The following is a 5,413-nucleotide window of genomic DNA, read 5'->3' as shown; positions in this document are numbered from 1 at the left end:
TCTCTCTCTCTCTCTCTCTCTCTCTCTCTCTCTCTCTGCCCCTCCCCCATTAGCACGTTGTCTCTCAAAAATAAATAATATTCAAAAAATTTTATAAAGAGTACTTCACTCTTGGGTCCAGGATTCCTTTCCAAGCTACTGAGACCCCATTTGTATACTTTCCATGGCGATACTTCCTCAATCTTATAAAGGGGTTTAGTGCACCTACAAGCAATGACAATCCCATCACAAAACTTCAAGATGGCCAACAACCATCACTGACTGTCAAAAGTATGCTACTTTCAGACATATAAATGGCGGGGGTGGGGGAATGCATGTCTTAGCATCAGTGAAATATGCTTACTCACCACTGCTGCGAGTGTCACCTCTTCAGATAGAATGCTCTTAAACTACATTCCCCAAAATCCCCTGCAGGCCTGTAATATAGTTTTGACCAATAAGATGCACTCGTGGAAGGCTTTGATTCGAAACTGAGGTGGGGAAACAGCTGGGCAGACTTTCTGCAGGCAAGGGTGACAGCAGAAGCTGTCTCTAAGGTTAATCAGAGTAAATAAGCAGTGTTGTTTCTGAAAGCTTTTGCCTAGACCTGCTTCTCTAACTCTTCTAACATTTCTGCAGGGGATGAATTTCTTCCTGCCCCAACTAGTTAGAGCCAATTTGAGACCTTTTCTCTCCTCCTTCCTTGTTAGCAAACCCTGATTTTGTCTGGGGCAGCAATATGTGCCAGCTAGAAAGCTACATTTCCCAAGATCCCTTGGACATTGATAACCAAACGACTACATTCTGGCCAGTGAGATGTAAGTAGAAGTTGGTGCATGGAGCTTTGGGGAAAATTCCCCAGGAAGGAAAGTGACCCCAGTGTCTCCCACAAAGTCACATCCTGCAGCTGGAGTTGTGTGTGGGTCGGTTCCTCAAAGTGGAGTTCTATTTTATTCTTGTGGTTAAATGTAACCATAGGGCCCATATTCAAGGCACATATTCATTTTGGCAAAATGAAAATCACACCCTGAAATGCATTAGAATCACGATGAGGCAACAACGATATGAAACCTTCGATCCCCTGCTGTATACTGATCATTCCCCACCCCCGCCCCCGCCCCGGGAAAGGTCCGTCGCCCTTTTGGCTCTGTGCACAGGTTTGTACATGGTGTCATTTTACTTGAATCCCATTCAGCAAGCATAAGGAGTCACTAGGTATAAATTGGCCAGTTGCTTCTGTAGATAATGTTAGTGCAAGAAATATTTGGCAAGTTAGAATCTGAACCTATAACTTTGCTCATATTACAGGCAGAATTTTGACTACATGACCACTTATTTGGATTTTATTTTGTATTTGCAAGGTTTGGCCTTGAATACTAATTAATATTCATGTTATGAAAAGCTCATATTCATAACCCAGCAAATGCTCATTTTCTCCTTTTATGCCCTACATCCTTTTCAAGAAAACCTCAAAAGTTGATTTTGTTTCTCATGGTGGTCCTATTCTTAGTGTTTAAAAAATTTATAGGGGCGCCTGGGTGGCTCAGCTGGTTAAGCATCCGATTTTGGCTCAGGTCATGATCTCACAGTTTGTGGGTTCAAGCTGCGCATCAGGCTCTGTGCTGACAGCTCAGACCCTGGAGGCTGCTTCGGATTCTGTGTCTCCCTCCCTCTCTGCCCCTCCCCCACTCACACACTGTCTCTCTTCCTCTCTCTCTCTCTCAAATATAAATAAATGTTTAAAAAAAAGCATGGGGGAGATCTGTGTTTGCTATGTGCTGAAGGAGAGGACATGTAGAAAGAGGCAAATGATAGAGGGGCTTGCTGTTGGATCAAAGCCTGGAGGAGGTGCTCTGGGGTGGGAGCCAGGGCACCTGTCAGAGGAGACTGTCAGCGAGAAAGTGGACCGTTCTCGGCCGTGCCAAGAGGAGGTCAGAGCAAGGCAAGCCAACTTTCTGCTAATGAGGGTGCTCCCGTAGCATAGGAGGAAAGAAACTTTTTCTCCTGAAAACCTGAACATTTGGAAGCTAGAACAGTAAGCAGCAAGTTACCCAGAGGTCATCCAGAAAAAGGGAGCAGGGAAATGTGAGGCGACATTGAGAGCAGGGTGACATGGCTAGCCGTAGGGTTCTGGCTTGGCAGAGACATGACTGATGCCAGACCGAGGCTGGCTGGGAAAATGGGGTTGGCTTGAGGGACCCCTGGAAGCCAAGCTGAAAACAGAATGACTTTGGCAGAAGGAGGAGAACTGAAAAAAAAAAAACAGAGGCTGTACTCAGAAAAGAGGATTTCCCAGTTTAAGTACTTGAGAATGAAAACTGAAATTTTGGTCTAGTGAAGAAGACATTCTGGGTGTGATCAAACATGTGGGAGGAGTAGAGGTGGAAATTACTGAAATCGAAAGGAATGTTCTCATTTATTCCCTATCACATGCGTAGCAAACAGAACATGACAAAAGTGAAACACTAAGAAGGTAAGTAGCCAGTCCAAAGTCATGCAGCAAGGAAATAGCAGAGTTGGGGTGGCTGAGCGGTTCAGTCGGTTAAGCGTCAGACTCTTGATATCAGCTCTGGTCATAATCTCATGATCTTCGTGAGATCGAGTCCCAAGGCTCTGATCTGACAGCACAAAGCCTCCCTGGGATCCTCTCTCTCTCTCTCTGTCCCTCCTCCATCTTCGTCTCCCTCCCTCTCTCTCTTTCAGTCCCTCTCTCTCAAAATAAATAAATAAACATATTTTTTTTAGAAAAAGAAATGTCAGAGTTGAGATTTGAATCCACATTTGTGACTCTCTGACTTTCTGTCAGAAGGGAGACATTGTGCTTTTCTGTCACCAGGGAGAAAGTAAAAAAGACGGCATGGCATTGGGGGTGCCTGGGAGGCTCAGTCAGTTAATCTTCTGACTCTTGATCTCAGCTCTGGTCTTGATCTCACAGTCATGAGTTCGAGCCCCACATTGGGCTCCACACCTAGCGTGGAGCATCTTTTAAAAAATGGCATAGGGGTGCCTGGGTGGCTCAGTCGGTTAAGCCCCTGACTTCGGCTCAGGTCAGATCTCACATTCGTGGGTTCGAGCCCCACGTCAGGCTCTGTGCTGACAGCTAGCTCAGAGCCTGGAGCCTGCTTCCGGTTCTGTGTCTCCTTCTCTCTCTGCTCCTCCCCCTCTCATGCTCTGTCTCTCTCTGTATCAAAAATAAATAAAAACATTTTTAAAAAATGGCATGGGAGAGAGGACAGTGTCCCACAGGTGAGGGCAGGTTAAGGCAGAATTAAGCACAAAGTTGGTTTGAACAATGGAAAAGGAGTAAAGAAGGTTTCATCTGCATGAACCAGATTTCTACATTTGGGATTTAATTTTTCTATATCTCTTTTTCTGGGCCACTTTTAACAAAAGTGATTCTGTGGGAGTTATCAGTGTGTAGCACATGACAGTTTGCAAAGCACTTTCACTTCGTCTCTCAGGGCCTTCATGACATTCTCTGAGGGTAGCTACCATGATTATGCTCACTTTACTGAGAAGAAACAGAAGCTCAAAAACTGTGAGTTGGTGAAGATCACACAGTAAGTGTCAGATAAAGGCATGCAATCCAGATGTTGTTTCGAAAGTAGGATTTCCTGCCCCCATCATCCCTCCAGGGTTGAAGAAATCTCTAGCTCCAGAGCCTTCAGCCTTAATTGTCTGGGGCCAGAAGAAGGTCTGGGAAAATGAGGGCCCTGCATGCCTGAAATCATACCTTTGGAGAGAACTATAGAGAATCTTATAAAATGGTGTAAATAACATAACATAACATAAGAGGCATAGACTGGACTTTCAAAGAACTCATCAATGGTGGAGAAAGAATTGTTTTTAAAATTCCAATCCAGGGGCGCCTGGGTGGCTCAGTCGGTTAAACTTCCGACTTCAACTCAAGTCAGGATCTTGAGTTGTGGGAGCTCAAGCCCTGCGTCGGGCTCTGTGCTGACAGCTCAGAGCCTGGGGCCTGCTTTAGATTCTGTGTCTCCCTCTCTCTCTCTCTCTCTCTGCCCCTCCCCACTCACGCTCTGTCTCTGTCTCTCAAAAATGAGTAAATGTTTTAAAAAGTTTTAATTATAATCCAATATGCTAAATTCTGTTCCATCCTGGCATGCACTGTACTGTGGGAGCCCAAGGGAGAAGCAATTTCTGAAAGTAAGAGCCTCCTGATGGATCAGGAAGCAACCGAGTTAGGACATAGCAGATGGGAACAGTATGTCCAGAAACACAGAAAGAAGCTTGTAGCCCCATTTGGTGAACAAACCTTGTAGCATGTTTGGAAAATTGGGTTGCTGTTAAGAAGCCAGGTCACAGGGCCTTGTGTAGCAAGCTCAGAGCATTGGCCTTGTTAACAGAGGTCAGTGGAGAATGGTATTGCAGAGTTTTGAACAGGGAAGTGATGTAATTGGATTTGTTTTCTGAACAATCTTTCTGTAGAGAGGCAAGACTGGACACAGCGGCACCTGGGTGGTTCAGTCAGTCAAGCATCGGACTCTTAATTTCAGCTCAGGCCATTCCTTATTGTTGCTGTAACAAATGATGAGAAACTCAGTGGCTTAAAATAACACAAATATCTTACACTTAAAAAATTCTTTAACGGTTATTTATTTTGGAGAGAGAGAGACAGAGAGAGCACAAGCCGGTGAGGGGCAGAGACAGACGGAGACACAGAATCCAAAGCAGATTCCAGGCTCTGAGTTATCAGCACAGAGCCTGATGTGGGGCTCGAACCCACAAAACCTGTGAGATCATGACCTGAGCCGAATTCAGATGCTTAACCAACTGAGCAATCCAGGCGCCCCAATAATTAAACGTTTTAAAAAAAAAAACAGACTGGGCACAGAAAAATCAAATAGAAGGCTGTTCACAGTGGGCCAGGTGAGAGGCACTGGCTTGAGCCATGTGAGGAAGGCCAGAGAAGAGGAAACCTATTTAAGGACTTCCTCGTACATGTATTTTTGAGCTTGCATGCTGTTGGGTTGCTGAATCAGAGAAGATACACCTGCTCAGTAGATGCCACCCAACTGCTCTCCAAAAAGGCTGGCCAATTTATGCACGTGAGTTCTTCCGTGCCCCCCAACTATTCTCCATTCTCCTTCGGCCTTCCTGTAATCCTATTTCATATGCATTGCTCCATGAAGTATTCTCTGATTGTGGATAGAGAAACACAAAGTCTTTATTTTAAGCACGTGATTTCCCATGTAACTGTGTGCTCTCTCTCCCACTGTGCCCAAGCTCTTTGGCAGATTGAAAGGTATGTTTCTTGCTTGTTATTAGTCTCAGACCATAAATCTAGGGATGCAAGTAATATTACCTCTCTTTACTGTATTTCTGAGTCAACCAAATTTCGATTCCACACCCCATCTGGGAAGTGTTGGGAAATTCTACATGAGTCATTCTCGTAGTTCCTGTCTCCCTGAGA

The sequence above is a fragment of the Suricata suricatta genome, chromosome X, assembly GCF_006229205.1.
Source record: "Suricata suricatta isolate VVHF042 chromosome X, meerkat_22Aug2017_6uvM2_HiC, whole genome shotgun sequence".
Classification (NCBI taxonomy): Eukaryota; Metazoa; Chordata; class Mammalia; order Carnivora; family Herpestidae; genus Suricata; species Suricata suricatta.
This window is presented reverse-complemented; position numbering follows the sequence as displayed.